The sequence below is a fragment of the Topomyia yanbarensis genome, chromosome 3 (assembly GCF_030247195.1).
Source record: "Topomyia yanbarensis strain Yona2022 chromosome 3, ASM3024719v1, whole genome shotgun sequence".
NCBI classification, from domain to species: Eukaryota; Metazoa; Arthropoda; class Insecta; order Diptera; family Culicidae; genus Topomyia; species Topomyia yanbarensis.
The window spans coordinates 190,649,905-190,666,803 of NC_080672.1; the positions used below are offsets into that span (position 1 = coordinate 190,649,905).

The following is a 16,899-nucleotide window of genomic DNA, read 5'->3' on the forward strand; positions in this document are numbered from 1 at the left end:
AAATAACAAAGTTATAAGAGCAGTTATTACAGTTTTGCTGTTGTATTAAACACAAAAAAGGATTGTAATCCGTCAGGGTAATAATTACCTTCTTTAGGTGTTGGGGTCAATATGGCCCAAAATAAACTTTCAAAACGATTTTCAATAGAGTTCAAAATTTTTGGACATTCCTGAAGGGCTGTACAAAAAATGTTACGTTGGGTCATTCCACGCGATGTGATCAAGGCACATGTAATCGACCTTCACGGATTTGAACCAAATTTGGAGGAATTGTTCATCTAAGGGCAATATATAAAAACCCAATTTTTTATGTCAATTGCCCCACCCCTCGGGTCATGGGAGCACCCCCCGTTTTGACAAATTGCCAAATCCTTGTTTTTTTTTATCATATCTCTGGTTCTATTTACTCTAGAATCAAACCGCAAGATGGTTTTTGAAGAAAATTATTCAAGGAGTCTAAAAATATTAATTTTTGGCGGCAGTGCTACCAACTATGCGATTTTTTCAGTTAAATATTTAAAATTAATTTTTCTATCAATACATATATTTTATTTTTGAAAATTCTAATGCCATCGTATTCCTCAAACATTTTTACATAAGAAACACTTATAATCTCAATATAATTTGGGCGGATCCTGAGATACACTGTTTTGAAGGGAAAAACTCGCAAGCGCACAACACCAAAAAACCAACTTGAGTATTCTGAGTTCAAACATGATTTTTCGTGAAGTAGACGAGAAATGATGAAAAACTACGTTTTTGCTTTGCTTCTAGCAGATCAGGGTCGATTTTTATGACCGCTTGAAGATTTTCTCGATTTCGGTCTATAAAAATGGATTTTTATATGAGAAAATGCGAGTTTTTCCCTTCAAAACGGTGTATTTCAGGATGCGCTCAAATTATATTCAGATTATAAGTGTTTCTTATGTAAAAATGTCTGAGGAATACGATGGCATTGGAATTTTCAAAATTAAAATATATGTATTGAGGGAAAAAATAATTTTTAATATTTAAATGAAAAAATCGCATATTTGGCAGCACTGCCGCCAAAAATTAATATTTTTTATAAACTCCTTGAATTATTTTCTTCAAAAGCCCTCTAGTGGTATGATTTTAGAGTCAATAGAACCAGATATATGATCAAAAAAAAAATCAAGGGTTATGGCAATTTGTCAAAACGAGGGATACTCCCATGACCCGAGGGGTGGTTCAATTGACACAAAAATTTGGGTTTTTATATATTGGCCCTAGATGAACAATTCCATCAAATTTGGTTCAAATCCGTGAAGGTCGATTTCAAGTTTGCATCTTTTTTTGATCACTTCGCGTGGAATGACCCATATACATTTTCAACCAAATCTATGCCTACTTGTGCCCAATTTGTTTGTTAAACAGGCCATACACGATACGATTGGTCGTACGACCGATCGTACGACTGGTCGTACGATTTGACCGTCTGAACAATTTTCGCCTCTGTCGTACAACCCGGTCGAGTCGTATGGTAGTTTGACATGCTTAAAAACTGGTCGTACGACCAGTTGTATGTATGAGTGAAAATTTGTAGGTATATGTTTTTTCTGCCAAATTCGCCAGAGAATCTGTTTCGTTTGTCGTGCAGATTTATTCACCTAGTGATGTAATTGTGCATTTCTTTTACTATTATCATGGTAGGTTATACTCAAAATTATATATAAAATTGATCCTTGATGCACCTATCTTCAATGTAAACATCCTGATGATAGTATTTTAGGCAGATTTGATATAGTGCTTTATATAATTAATATCTCTTCTTCTCGACAAGTGAGACTTTAGAATTAGTTCTCAATTTTTCATCGTTACGTGTAAACGTGTAAATATAAGCGCAAAACTGTTTCCATTTGAGTGTTGTTTGGACGTTTTTCAAAGACCACTAGCAACATGAAAAGGCTAATTTGCTGTACTACATGTAATTTATGAGAAACCGAAAAAACATTTTTTAAAGAGCTGATAATTATAATTCATCAATCGTAAAACAGTTCAGAACAAATCGATGACAGAGGAAAGTCGGTAATAGTTGCGATTGAGAAGATCTGTACGTTGACTAATCATAATATTCGGCATAGAAAATTTTGTAATTTGTCAGCCAGCCTACTATTATTAGAATATATAGGCTCGATTGGCACGTTCCTCATGTTATTATTTATGTTGTTTTGCATTTCTCATAAAAGAAATGCATAAAACTCGCTCAAACTTTCAAGACTTTTTCCTTATATACAAATCGACTTAGCTCGAAGATTTGGGTCAATGTTTCGCTCTCTCTGTGTTTATTATAGTAAGGTTTAAAAAGATTCAAAAGCTTGGCCTGTAGTGCATTGGTGCTATGTGAGGCTCTCTTTCGTACCTTACCACTACAACACTCCTTACTCTTTGTTCGCCCTTCTTCCCCACGGAACTGCATCAAGGTATTATTTTGTGGGAGAGAGGGCGTTGTGCTTTCTTCGCACCTGTTTCTTTTGCTCGCGAGTTTTCCGCAGCTATCTCGGAACCTCACATGATGCATGAAATAGCTCGTCCTTTGAGTCCATTTAGCTCTCGACTCTTCTCTTGCTTTTCTTCTCCATCTATTACGTCACCATTTTGCTCTTGTCTCAGTAAGCCGTTTAGCTGCTGATTTCCGATTGTCAATAAGCTGTCAGCGTTATTACGATCTTCTAGGATAATCCACAGCGGTGAACTCACCCTACCTCACTGAGTTTTTCGACGGAGGAATTTCTCCCGACACTGATACCCGCTTTCTTGAGCCGTTAACTCCCAGTTTTATCGACATCTACTTGGACTGTGTGTGTATGTGTGTATGTGCAAGAGTAAGTAGGTGGCAAACTCTCATTCGTGTTTCTTCGCATTGGCTGAACCGATCTTATCCAAACCAATTTCAACTAAAAGGCCTAACATCCAGACAGCACGCTATTGATTTGTTTTTGATTCTGATGTTTAGTTTCTAAGATATTGTTTGAATGAGTAAAAATGGAGTTGGCTAAGTTGAGCTTAATGGTCAGGAATCAGGAATCAGAATATATTGGCTCAAATGGCACTTCCCCGGACATAGTCGGGGATTTGTGCCTTGCCGTGTGTTTTCATCATTTCCTGAGCGGAAGGACAGGACAAGGAGGTGTGGGGAAGTAGAATTGGAAGGGTGGGAAAAATAACAGCACAAAACAAAAATAAACAACAGGTAAGTTAAACTCACAAGTAGTTCAACTTGCCTGCGAATAAGCCTAAAGCTCTTTACCACATTGGATAAGAAACTTTAGTATGTCTCTGAGTTTCAGTCGACCAAACATGGTTTCGTCTATATAAGGACGGCTGAAGACTCGAAATCGCAATTGCGCTACCGCTGGACAGTTGCATATCAGATGATATGAGGTTCCGTAGTCGGATTCACAAAGATCACATGAAAAAGACTCAGCGCGCTGAATAGTTGCCATGTGATAATTGAGTTTGCAGTGGCCGGTTAAAGCCCTGGTCAGCATGCCGCAGTGGAGCTTCGAAAAATGTAAGAGATTTTTCGAAACCACTGGGCATGGTTGTTCTAGAAACGCCTTTGTTTGCCGACACGTTTGTAGATTTCTCCAATAATTTCGGTGCTCGGACGAAGCCCAGGACCGTATTTTTTCCCTTATCCAACTTGTCGAAATTGGCAGCGCGGGCTCAGGACCAACGAAGTCAATCGCTGAACCTGCCCTGGCCAATTCGTCAGTCCATTCATTTCCAGTAATACCGCAATGTCCGGGCACCCAGACAAGGTAGATAGTGTTGACAATGCTTAGTTCTTCGATTTGGGTTCGGCACGCGATCACTAGCTTGGACCGGGATTTGTCTGAGCTAAGGGCCTTGATTGCAGCCTGACTATCGGAGCAGAAGTTTATAACTCTGCCGGACAAACTCAGTTGAAGGGCCGATTGCACCCCGCACATAATCGCAAAGATTTCTGCTTGGAATACAGTACAGTATCTACCTAGTGAGTGAGATTGTTCCAATCTCATTTCACGACAGTAGACACCAGCACCGGCACGTCCCTCCATCAGAGAACCGTCAGTGTAACAACCCACTTGCGTTTGTTGTTGTCTTTCCATAAAGCCAGACAACCACTCCTCTCGAGAGGGAATCTTCACATGGAATGTCCTGTAAGGAAAACTACAAGTGAGTGTAATATCGCTGGGAGCAAGAATATCTTCACTCCATGTAACCATTTGTGACCACAATCGTGTATGACTGGTAGCAAGATCAACATGATTACTGTTCCAAAGCCCAGTAACCTGCAGTCTGTATGCACATGATAGTGCTTCTTGTTTTAAGTGTATGTGTAATGGTTTGATATTTAGAAGTGCCTCAAGAGCAGCAGTCGGAGTCGTGGTGAAAGCATCAGTCAACGCCATGAGCGCCATTCTTTGCAGATGGTTTAGCTTTGACTGGACTGTCACCACCTCTCCCCTCTGCCACCACACAAGGCATCCGTATGACAGTATTGAACGTACAATTGTCGTGTAAATCCAATAGATGTATTTAGGTTTGAGACCCCAGGTCTTTCCAAAAGTTCGTCTGCACTGCCCGAAGGCCATGCACGCTTTCTTGACTCTGAACTCAATGTGAGCAGACCAATTCAGTTTGGAATCCAATATGACTCCAACGTATTTGACTTGATCTGCACACAGTAGCTCAGAATCAAAGAACTGCAAGGGACGAACCCCGGTTGTTATTCGCTTCTTCGTGAAAAGAACCATTGAAGTTTTGCTTGGGTTAACTGATAGTTTAACTTGTCGACACCACTGTTCGACAGCTCTTAATGCCTGTTGCATTAAGTCAAAGATTGTTCCGATGCAAAATCCAGTAATTAGTATTTGGTAATCGTCAGCAAACCCGTAGGTTGGAAATCCAAGCTCATTGAGTTTCTTCCAAGCCGTCAGCTACTAAGTTCCATAACAAAGGTGACAGAACGCCGCCCTGAGGACAACCGCAAATACTCAACTTCCGTATCTCAGCCTGTCGCAGTGACGAGCAAAGTATGCGGTTACTAAGCATTGCGTTTATCCAACCTGAGATACATGCAGGTATCCCATGACCGCGCGTCGCTTCCAGAATAGACTGGAAGGACACATTGTCAATAGCACCCTCAATATCTAGGAATACACCCAAGCTAGATTGCTTAAGCGAGAAGGCTTTCTCAATGTTGTAAACAACATCGTGAAGCAGAGTTATCGTGGATTTCCCACACTGATATGCATGTTGCATTTTGTGCAGTGGATATTCAACTAAACTAACGTTCCTGATGTGATGATCGATTATCCGTTCCAAAGCTTTCAGAAGAAAAGAACTTAAGCTGATAGGCCCAAAACTCTTGGCTACTTCATAACTTGAGCGCCCCCCTTTGGGAATAAATCTAACAGTTATTTCTCGCCATGCTTATACCCGGTAGCAAGACTGGAAAGCAAAATCTTTTTCAAGACATGTTTAAGAATATCAAATCCCTTTTGCAGTAGCACGGGAAGTATTCCATCTTTTCCGGGTGATTTGTATGGAGCAAAGCTGTCAACTGCCCACTTGACCGATTCAGTGGAAACCAATGTGCGTGCTAACGCCCACGAGTCCGAATCACCAGAATGAGATCTGTGAAAATTGTTCAACTCCGGATCGATACAACCTGGAAAGTGTGTGTCGAAGAGACAATTAAGAACATCTTTTTCGTCCGTCACATAAACACCATCTCTGGTTTTCAAGGAGTTCATCTGAAAATCATTCGATTTGGAGAGAATTTTATTTAATCTGCTAGCCTCGTTCAGACTAGAGACATTAGTGCATAGGCTTTGCCAGCCAGCCCGTTCTGCAGATCTAAGACATTTCTTATATGCACTACGAGCTGACCTGAAAGCCCTGGAGTCATCACGCTGACGCCGGTTCCAAGCTCTTCTCATAGCTTTCTTCATTCTTTCAAGCTCAGCCCTCCACCAAGGGGTTCCCCTAGTCGATTTAACAGTACGAAGTGGACAAGCTTCTTCGTAGGATGCTAATATGAATGAGTTTGTCGTATCCACGACGTCATCTAAGTCGTCTAATTGACTAATTGTTGGAAAATATCCATGAAATTTAGTCGCCAAGTTTTCCAAAAAGAGGTCCCAGTTTGTAGATTTAGGATTACGATATGTCACCACATTGAAGGTGACATCAAAATGATCGAAAAATATATATTTATGATCGGATAGAGACGGTTCAGTTTCATTTGGAACCTGCCAATTTCCCAGTTCATGCAAAATTCTATCAGAGCAAAGTGTTATGTCTAACACCTCCTCCTTCCCAGACCTCGCAAAAGTTGGTCGGTTTCCCACATTCAGAATATGGAGATTTGTACTACTTATGTACTCCATCAGTTCAGAGCCTCTCAGATTGATGTCTGAGCTGCCCCAAATGATGTGATGAGCATTCGCATCACTGCCGATAATGAGCGGAAGCCCATTTCTGCTACAATATGATACAACGCTTTTGAAATCATCAGAAGGAGATGATTCGTTATGCGGTAGGTATGCTGAACAATATATATATTTTTTGTCTACGTTTCCGACAGTCAATGTAACTGTGACAACACACATATCGCGAGTTGTGAGCTCCGATATGAGACACGCGTCAATAGCCTTATTTGCAAGAATGCAAGCACGAGGCATTTCACGTGGGTTAGTCATGCCTGTCTTGTTGTAAGCAATGAAGGCAGTGTTAAGTAACTTTCCAAAATAGAAGTTTCCTTTATGGAAATACGGTTCTTGAACCAATGCTATGGAAGCTTTACATTCCTGCATGAGTTGAGATAAATTCATAGTTGCTGTACATTTATGTTGGAGATTGACTTGTGCTATTCTAACCATTGTTGATTAGAGAACTGTACATTTCATCTCCAACACAAATTGCACAACAACTAGAGGACACCAAGCGAGTTGGGATGTTAACGCATTTAGCGAGCCATATCAGGTTTAAATGGGACATGATCATTTGATTTCCACGATTTGCGAAGAAAATAATGGTCCACTGTGTCAGAGATTCGCATAACACAGTAAGGGCAAAACCCAAAATTCTCCGTGCGCGACTGGCATATTTTAGACCCTCCAGTCATTAAGTCCTCGACACGGCACTACACCTTGACTTAGGGTCTCCTACTTTCAGTCGCCTCCTACGACATGGGAGCAGGACTCCAGTGGCTCAATTCTAGGCCGGATACCACACGGCCTCTGGGCAGGTTCATCTGTACACATCGAAATTTGATAATCGAAACTCAACAAAACTTCACCGAACTACCATCAGCCGAGAGTCTCAGCAAACCCCCAGCCAACAAAAATTCGGCAAAATTAAGTGGATCATCGGTGAAAAAATCGGTGTGTAGAGTGAACGTTCCGCTGCGTAATGCAGCATACTGGGGAGTTCGCCCGACTCTTCCCAGGCTCCGTTCGCCATTGAGAATGTTTTAAACCCCCTCAACAATTTTACCCATAGCACGTGTCGCATCGCACTATGGAATTGGGGTTCCCTGTTTGGTAGATTTTTACCACTGAAACAGGTAGTCCGTAGTGTAATTCTTAGCCGGTTGAAACAATCACTACCGACACTACACGGCTTATCTAGGCTGTTCGGTGAAAGAAGCTGACATTGAAGAACAGCTTCCATATTTAGATGGGCGAACAGCCGCAGAAGGAAGGAAGGAAGGAAGGATCACGGGAGGAGAGGGATTTGGGCTAAGCGCTTATTTAAAGGCGGCGCTGGCTCGCCTTGTCAGGGCTGCTTTAGGGCATGTGGTATTTAGGCCTAGAACGTATAGGGCCCACTACCTCGTCCTACCACACCCGCAGTCAGCCCCCGCTGCTGGTTCGGGTCGCGAATCACAACTAGTTGCTATCGCGATTAAGCATTATCCACCACCTATGACCCGCCCGGTTGCTTGCAGCTCAGCTTCCCACGTAGTGTTCCTCCACCACCACGGGGCCCGGGTAAGTTGAGCTTAATGGTATCTTCGGACAATTTGTTGGATGTAATATGGTCATTCTTTTGGTATTGTGTTTTCACATATTAATACCCCTATAAGCGAAATATTAAAAAAAATGCCTTTGTGATTATATTGAGATGATGTCTTCTGCAAATTTATAGCTTTTCTGCCAACATCTTTACTGAAGACACCAAGTGTCTGTCTTGTATGCTTTAAAAGTTACAGCATGTTTTTATTGTTCAATATAGTTTTAATGCACCGTTCGAATTTTATTTCGGAAACGTAAAAGGATGAGATCAGAACATATTTTGGAAGCTTAAATAATTGATGTTGAGCACATTTTCCATAAAAACCCACCTAACAGTGTGAAATTTTTCTTCTAATATTTCTTTAAGACCTAACTTAAATGAAAATCTAGTGATTGGAGGCTATAGTTACATTTGTAGGACCATTGCCTCACAAGTTTTATTTGTCTTTGTATTGGTGACAATACATAAACCACTTTGATTGTTAACCATTCTTCTCTCATTCGTTCGTTTGTTTGGGTAGTTTGTGTTAAAAAGTGTCCTAAATTAATAGATACAAGTAAGGGGGTGGCTGCTTTAGCAGACAAAAAAACATGTTTTCTTGATTTTTGGATAGGAAAAGTTCTAGTTATTTGAAAATGTATGTGTTTTTGTAATCACATTGGAAACGCTAACATAAAAATTTTCCTTGGAATTCTTCACAAAAAGGCGAAGTCAAAGACTATTTAGTTTCTGTAATACCTAATTGGCGGAAAAAGTGCAGTTCGTAATTCTTGTTGAAATTAATGAAACAATAAAGATTTTATTTTCCGTAACTTTTTTCTGCGGTTTTCTAAAAAAAATGTGTTTTCGGTATACATTTTTTATTTTAGCGTGCTACAGAAATGGTTAAAACGGGTTTTCTGGTGATATTGTTTGTTGGAATCTTCAAAAGGCTATCTGAAAAATTGTTATTTTCTCTAACCAAGATTGCAAAATTTTAATAAGGGGTTACACCAGTGTAAGGCACGAAAAAATAGGCATGTTTCAGAAATTTCACTTGACGCATTGTAACGAGGAATCGAGTACCCGTAAATTACGATTTATAATACAAGTTCTGATGTACAAATAATGAATTTGTCAACTATTTTCAACATCGGTTGGATATTATTTTCCAACAGGCGAGTTCTTTTGGTCCATGGCCGGAAATCTGTCTCCCGTAATCTTTGATCTAGAGCAAAAAACAAAAGATTTTTCGATTCCTTAGAACAATAGATATCGACGTACGTAGGGTTTTTTAGACATTTATATTTTCCAACAAAATGCACCCTTTTTATTAGAAAATGTCATAAAAATCGATAAAAAAAAATTGTTCAAAAAACCCCTACGTGCGACACTGACAAGCCATTTGGAACACACTGAATATTTCAGAACGTTAGAAAATCATTTATTCGAGTTGTATTTTTCACTACACTCAGTAATGGTGGCGATTTTCCTTAAAAAATCCGTTATTGATAACCCAAGTAACAATTGAAGTTCTATAGCACGCTACAAGTGCAATTTATGTTTTTTAAGGGGCTATAAAACTATCATAAAACTAAAATTGTTACCAGGGATTAGTAATAATGATGCAAATCAAAATCCTTTGTTCAATCACTAGCTATTGTGAGTCCAACGGTATCCGAAATATGTTGCTCACTGCTAGGTCACGTTTAGAAAAAGTCCATATCGAAATAATCGCACTGAGGTAGCGTGTTATCAAAAGCTGCAATTTTAGTTCTAGTTCTCAGATCGGCATGAACATTTGAATAAACGCAATTAATGATATGTACTTCAAATATACGCAATATTTTTTTTTTGATTTTTTGCCCAAGCACAATATATAGGGTAATTTCGGGAGAGATGCCGCGTCATGACCCTATATACGACATATAGAAAGTGCGGCCTTTCTATATCTCGTATATAGGGTCACTTTTATACGGTAATATGTTATTTGAATTTGTCTTTTGAAGAATTACAACACTGGAGATGTAAAATAATCCTTATCATTACCTTACAATTTTTTTTGATAATGATTATGTGCGTCCAGTTGCATCACGGAGTGTCCAAAGTTTTTCATTACCACATTAAAATTTCTTTTTTTTTTTTTTAATTTTTCGATTTTTTTTTTGGTAAATCGTGTATCGGTTGAGTAGCTGGGACCTTTTAGAAGGCATTCTGATCATGAGCACGGTCATCCATAATTTCAGAGGAAAATGTCGTCGTGCGGCATCTCTTCCATACAATTGGGAGAGATGCCGCATCAAAATTGCGGGTGAGATGCTGCACTCGATGGCGGAGGATACGTAGCTAAAATGTATTTTTTTCACCTCGAAATGTCATTAAATGATCATTTGCGTCAGGTATAGATTATTAATAAGGTATATCCATAAATTAACAAACCTAAAACAGCGGCATAAAGGAATATGAGTCCATTTATTTATATATTTGAACGGGCGATATGTATCTAAGTATTAGTTACTTCGGTTTATTCTTTAAAGTTTCAGGCACTAATTTTAGTAAACGGAATTGATTTGTAGTGATGTCAATCTTGGCATAAAAATGAAAATTTCGATGAATTGATGCTTTTTAAAATGAATCTTTCAAGAACAAACCAAAGTTATCTAAATACATTACAAGCAAAAACTGATTTTAAGGAACCCCTACCAATATATCGCTCGTACAAACATATAAATAAACAGTACCCTTAATTAAGTTACTCCAACTAAACCGTTACACAAAGTTGTAGAAATAAAATATTTTTAAAATGTTGAATAAAAAATGTTTCTAGAAATGGTATTACCCTCTTAAGAAAAATGAAGGTGCTGGCCGATTTATAGGTGTAATCAAACTTCATGAAACTCAGCTGAAGACCCCTAATCACAAAAACATCAATGATAGCTAAAAATATTTTTGTTCACCATTTTTCAGTGTGTGACCATGGTACGGCATCTCTCCCGCAATGACCTTTTTTTTAAAATGTTCATGGAAATTTGATAAATTTTTTTTCATGAAAAAAAAACCATTTCACAGTATTTTCGAAACTCGCAATTGATTAAAATGATTTTATCAAATATTTAATGGTTAACTTCGATGCAGGATCGATTTTAAGAAATGTGCGGCATCTCTCCCCAAATTACCCTATAGTCCCTGAAAAGAGTTTTCCATTTATATTGAATTGAATGAAGAACATAAACATTTTATACATAAAGTAATAGTAATAAGTTGATTGTCCGCTTATTTTAATGGGCATTTTTTTTACTTTACCTTTGATTTGATTTGATTTTCGAAATTTCTTGCAATGATATTGTCCCATGCTAATTTGATCAATGTAAATATCCGAAGAGGGAGTTCTAATATTTATGTGAAATGTCTCATCACACTGTTAGGTGAATTAAAAGCGTTTTTGGGTTATAATCAAAATATTTTAGGAAGGAGCCCGAAAACTGAATGTGTACGCTCAACATTATTTTAATAGAATGACAGGTTTTTTAGATTTCCGTATTTTACCTGTTCCTTGCGAGTATATCATCTTTGGATTAGCCTTTCGAGATCTTTGAAGAAATGAAAATTTCAATTTACGAAGGTTGTCTTTCGACAACTCTATTTGCCCCCGGTTTATTTTGGTGTGTCTGGTGGTTGAAAGTGATGAAAGGCGAGAGAGAAGTCTGCCTGAGGGGGTAGCATGGAGTATCGGTTTAAGTGGATAATATGGAGATGATATTTGGGGGAACCTCTTGCAGTACAGCCCTAGCCACTCGCCTGTTAAAATCCAGCAAGCTTTTTGGCCTAGTTACCGCATAGTGCGATGTTAGCTTGTTGGTCATACATGCACACCTACCAAGCAACACGGTATGTTGATAAACTGTTTTTACAACACCAATGTCAAACATTAATTTGTGAAAATATTCGTGCAGCAAGCGTTATTCAACTGTTATGCAATTAAAAAAGCGCAAGAGGTGGAGCTTATAGACAACATGTTCAATTGTTACGAATGTACCAAGAATCATACTAACAACAGAGATTGTTGCAATAACGCTAGCGAGTGCTTTGAAAACAACTGTGTGGAAATGAAATGAAACTTAATGTGTTTCATGAAATTGTTATACAAAGCATAAATATTATGTCCACATTGAAATATGACAATATTAATGTGTGTAAAAATGTATAACCAATAAAATGAATCGAGTAATTTTTGAAAATACTTTTATATTTTTAACGGCCTTTAGACATCGTTGATATAAACTCAATAAATTTTATACTTATTTCGTGAATTATTTATCATACGCAAAGCACTGTGTTCAAATATGCTTTTTTCGAGAGGAATAAAAAATTGAAATATGTCCGGAATAAAGTTTTTTTGACAAGTTGAATACTAATGTCATCACCAGTTTTCGCGATGATGCTTGCAACAAAGTTATTTTAGCTGTGTAGTAGAGTCACACAGGCGTTGCAAAAAACACCCGTAATATGTGTCAAATTATATTGTTTCAGAAAACATTAGCAATACAAATAAATAACTACGATGTAATGTGTAGCAGCTGTGTTTCACACATGCAACAGTCTCGTTTTTGCAATTATGTTGTGATTGTAATGCAATAAATAACTTTGGTTGTTTTTCTAGAACATGTTGCAAGTGCTACTTGGGATACACTCTCAAATACACGCACACACAGAAATTAGCCAAACTCGGCGAACTGAATATAGTGGTATATGAGACTCGTTCTGCTGGGCCTGGGTTAAGAAGTCGATTGTCATAGTGATTGCATATCATTCGCATAAATTCGTACTTGTGATTAGGATAGGGACCCTATTGGTAACGTAGTGAAATTCCGGAAGATCGGTTCCCTTAAGTTTTTTTTTGAAATTATAATTATTGAAAAGAAATCGAATTTGTGAGTGGAATCCTATTTATGAACTAACCAATTCAGCGCTTGATTATCCGTAAGGTCAATGGGCCAACTCCGCTAGCGAATGACGGATCTCAATAGTAGCATGTTTGTAATAACCTACGTACTTGGAACTATTGAGAACCATAGCTACAGGTCCAAAGCCCTGGTAAAGGAGGATGGTTGTGATGATCTGGGCCGCGGTCACCACCCAAAGCAAAAAAAGGTCATAACCCCAAGTCCAAGGCGTGAAGCGACCCGTGCCGAGGGATGAGTGATCGAGGCGGTGAAAAAGATGCTCGATCGTTAACGGAGCCTGTGGGGTACCTGGGCAACCCCCACAGTAAGCGTCCCTTACCACGTTACTGCGGAGCTCTGGCGTGGCGGACCTTTCTTTCTCGCGCGACTCGTGGGATCAATGAGCGACGTGAAAAATAAAAAAGACCAAAAAACGGAGGTGCCGAACCCCTTTGCTAAAGGTGGTTTGATGAGGTCTCCCCCCAGTGGGGAGAGTAGTGGACCGACGGGGGCTGCATTTGGCAGCACCAGTGGCCCCCCAGCAGTGGTAGAAAATAGCCCTACCAACGCGCTGGACGGGCCACTAACCGCGATGCGTAAAGTGGTGGAGCAGCTCGATACTTTAATCCAGTTCACTAACGCGAAGCAAAATATCAGCAAGGAGCTGAAACAGAGCCTGCTGGTGCTCCGGAAGGTTGTTCTTGTCGCAAGACAGGAACAGCAGGCTTACGCCAAAAGGGTGGAATGTCGGGGGAAGTCCGACAGAGAAACCCAGACAGTGGCCTCCAAGAGGGAGGGAAGAGAGAAGGCCGACATAGGTACCCAGACAGGGGCCTTCCCCTTCCCCTTCTATAGAGCAGCCAAGTCGCTCGAAGCGGCGGCTGAGTTCCCCTTGAAGAGCAAGGGCAAGCGCAAGACTACGTCGAACGCGAAGCGCCCTAGAAAGTCACCAGGCGAGGGTGTAAAAACCAACACCATACGGCGTGTAACCGTCACGGCCAAACGCCGTTTGGTCGAGGTAAACCGGGGCGAAAATGACCCCGCCGGGCATAGAGAAGGTGCCAGCAACTCGGCGCAACCGGGGCAGTGGGGCGTAAACCCCTGGACGCTGGTCATCAAGAAGAAGCCGACACCGGATGCACCGCGGCCCGCGAAGAAGGCCAAGGACAGAGGCGAGGCCTTGTGATTAAAAACCGACAAGTACAAATATGCCGACGTCCTAAAGTCGATGAGGACGGCCGAAAGCCTCTCGGCCCTCGGGCAAGACGTGCGCAGCGTGAGAAGCACCAATACAGGAGAAATGCTTTTGGTGCTGAAGCGAGGCGCACAATCCAGTGCAGTGTATAAGACCTTGGCCCAAGAGGTCCTGGGTGAAGGCGCTCAGGTGAGGTCGTTAGGGGTAACTGGACGAGTTCACTACCGCAGACGATGTCGTCGCAGCCGTCAAGGAGCAATGCAACGTAACAATCGAGTGGGCCTCTGTGCGCTTGAGAGGGGAACCCTCCGGCACCCAAGTAGCCTACCTCAGGCTACTGAAAGCAGATGCCAAAAAGGTTACCGTGATAGGTAAACTGAATATCGGCTGGTCAGTATGCCCAATTAGCATACCCCAGCCGACCTCAGTGGATAGGCCATAAATCGTACGAATGTAAGGGTACAGACAGGAGCAAACTATGTCATCGCTGCGGCGAGGAGGGGCATAAGGAGAGGGGCTGCACTAAGGCGCATAAATGCCTTATCTGCACCGCCAAGAAGCAAGCCCGTAATCATGCTTTGGCGGACCTTCGTGTCCCTTCGGTGAGGCAAACAAGAAGAAGCCGTGAACATCACACAACTAAATCTTAACCATTGTGCAGCAGCCCAACAGCTGTTGTGGCAGTCGGTCTCGGAGTCGAGGACAAATGTCGCCCTCCTATCAGACCCGTACGACATCCCTGCCGGCAACGAAAATTGGGTGTCGGACGGGCCTGGGATGGTGACAATCTGTACAACGGGACGGTTCCCGGTTCAAGAGGTAATACACTCCTCCGCCGAGGGTGTTGCGATTGCCAAGATCAATGGTGTGTTCTATTGTAGCTGCTACGCTCCACCAAGGTGGCCCATAGTACAGTTCAACCAGATGATCGACAGGCTCTCGTCAGACCTAGTAGGCCGGAAACCGGTAGTTATAGCGGGAGACTTTAACGCTTGAGCATATGAGTGGGGCAGCCGCTTTACAAATAGCAGGGGCCAAGCGCTAATGGAGGCGCTTGCGAAACTCGATACTGTGCTAGCTAACAATGGCTCCGCTAGCAAATTCCGTAGAAACGGGGTGGAGGCATGGATTGACGTAACATTTGACAGCACGTGTCTGGTTCCAGGCATGGAATGGAGGGTAGACGATGGCTACACCCACAGCGATCATTTAGCAATCCGCTTTAGGATCAACTATGATGTGCAGTATCCGAGGGAGGGAGATCCCTGTCAGGTACGCGGGTGGAAGTCCAGTCACTTCGACAGCGAAGCTTTCACCGCGGCCCTGGGACTGGAGGCCAACACCGACAGTCTAAGCGGAAATGCGCTGGTAGCCGTTCTATCACGCGCGTGCGACGCCACTATACCGAGAAAAACCCTGCCAACAAACGGCAGATGCCCGGTATACTGGTGGAGTGCCGAGATTGCAGCTATGCGATCAGCCTGCCTCAGAGCTAGACGTAGGATGCAAAGAGCCCGCACCAAGGATTCAAGAGAGAACCGCCGTGAAGTGTTTCGAGCTGCGAAATTGGCCCTTAACAAGGCCATTAAAAGCAGCAAGAGAGCGTGTTTCGACAATCTGTGTGAGAGTGCCAACGCGAATCCGTGGGGTGACGCCTACAGAATCGTGATGGCCAAGACCAAAGGGGGCTCTTCACCCCCAGAACGGTCTCCGGACCGGTTGGCGACGATTATCGAAGTACTCTTCCCGTCTCGAGCCACAAGCCCCTGGCCACCTGCACTACGAGACAATCCGGGCACGGCCGAAATGGTGGCTCCGGTGACGAATGAAGAACTACTCGCAGTGGCTAATTCCCTAGCAATGAACAAAGCTCCAGGGCCGGATGGAGTTCCAAACAGCGTTCTCAAGGCAGCGATCATAGCGAACCCGAACATGTTCAGGCTAGCTATGCAGAGATGCCTTGACGAGTGCCACTTCCCCGATAGATGGAAAAGGCAGAAATTGGTGTTGTTGCCGAAGCCTGGGAAGCCGCCAGGCGACCCATCGGCGTACAGACCAATCTGTCTGATTGACACGACTGGCAAACTGCTTGAGAGAATCATCCTCAACAGGCCAACCCCGTACGCAGAAGGTACGGACGGCCTGTCAAGCAACCAGTTTGGCTTCGGAAGGGTAAGTCCACGGTGGACGCTATCAACTCAGTGATAAAAACTGTCGAGATAGCGATCCAACGAAAAAGGCGAGGCATTCGATACTGTGCGTTAGTGACACTTAATGTGAAGAACGCATTCAACAGAGCAAGCTGGGATGTCATCGCGCTCTCGTTACACCGGTTTAGTCTACCGGTGGGTCTGTACCGGATCCTGGAAAACTACTTCCAGAACCGCGTACTGCTGTACGAGATCGATGCGGGTCAGAAAAAGGTTCCGATTACCGCCGGAGCCCCGCAGGGCTCGATCCCAGGCCCGGTGCTATGGAACCTCATGTATAATGGGGTTCTGAGACCGAAGTTCCTTCCTGGGGTCAAGATCGTCGGCGTAACGTGACCTTGGAGGTCTATGGGGAGTCAATCCCTGAGGTAGAACTAACTGCAGAACACACGATCAACACGGCGGAGGAATGGATGAGTGCGAGAGGCTTGGAGCTCGCTCAGCATAAGACGGAGGTAGTTATCGTCAACAACCGCAAGTTGGCACAACATGCAGTTATTCATGTGGGAGAAATCGTGGTCACCTCACAGCGGAGTCTGAAGTC

General features: G+C 42.1%; 1 protein-coding gene across 2 annotated transcripts in view; it reads left to right on the forward strand.

Annotated features, from left to right (window-relative positions):
- Positions 1 to 16,899, forward strand: part of LOC131689462 (PP2C-like domain-containing protein CG9801) — a 342,363-nt gene that overhangs the window by 184,708 nt on the left and 140,756 nt on the right. The gene's annotated exons all lie outside the window — the stretch shown is intronic.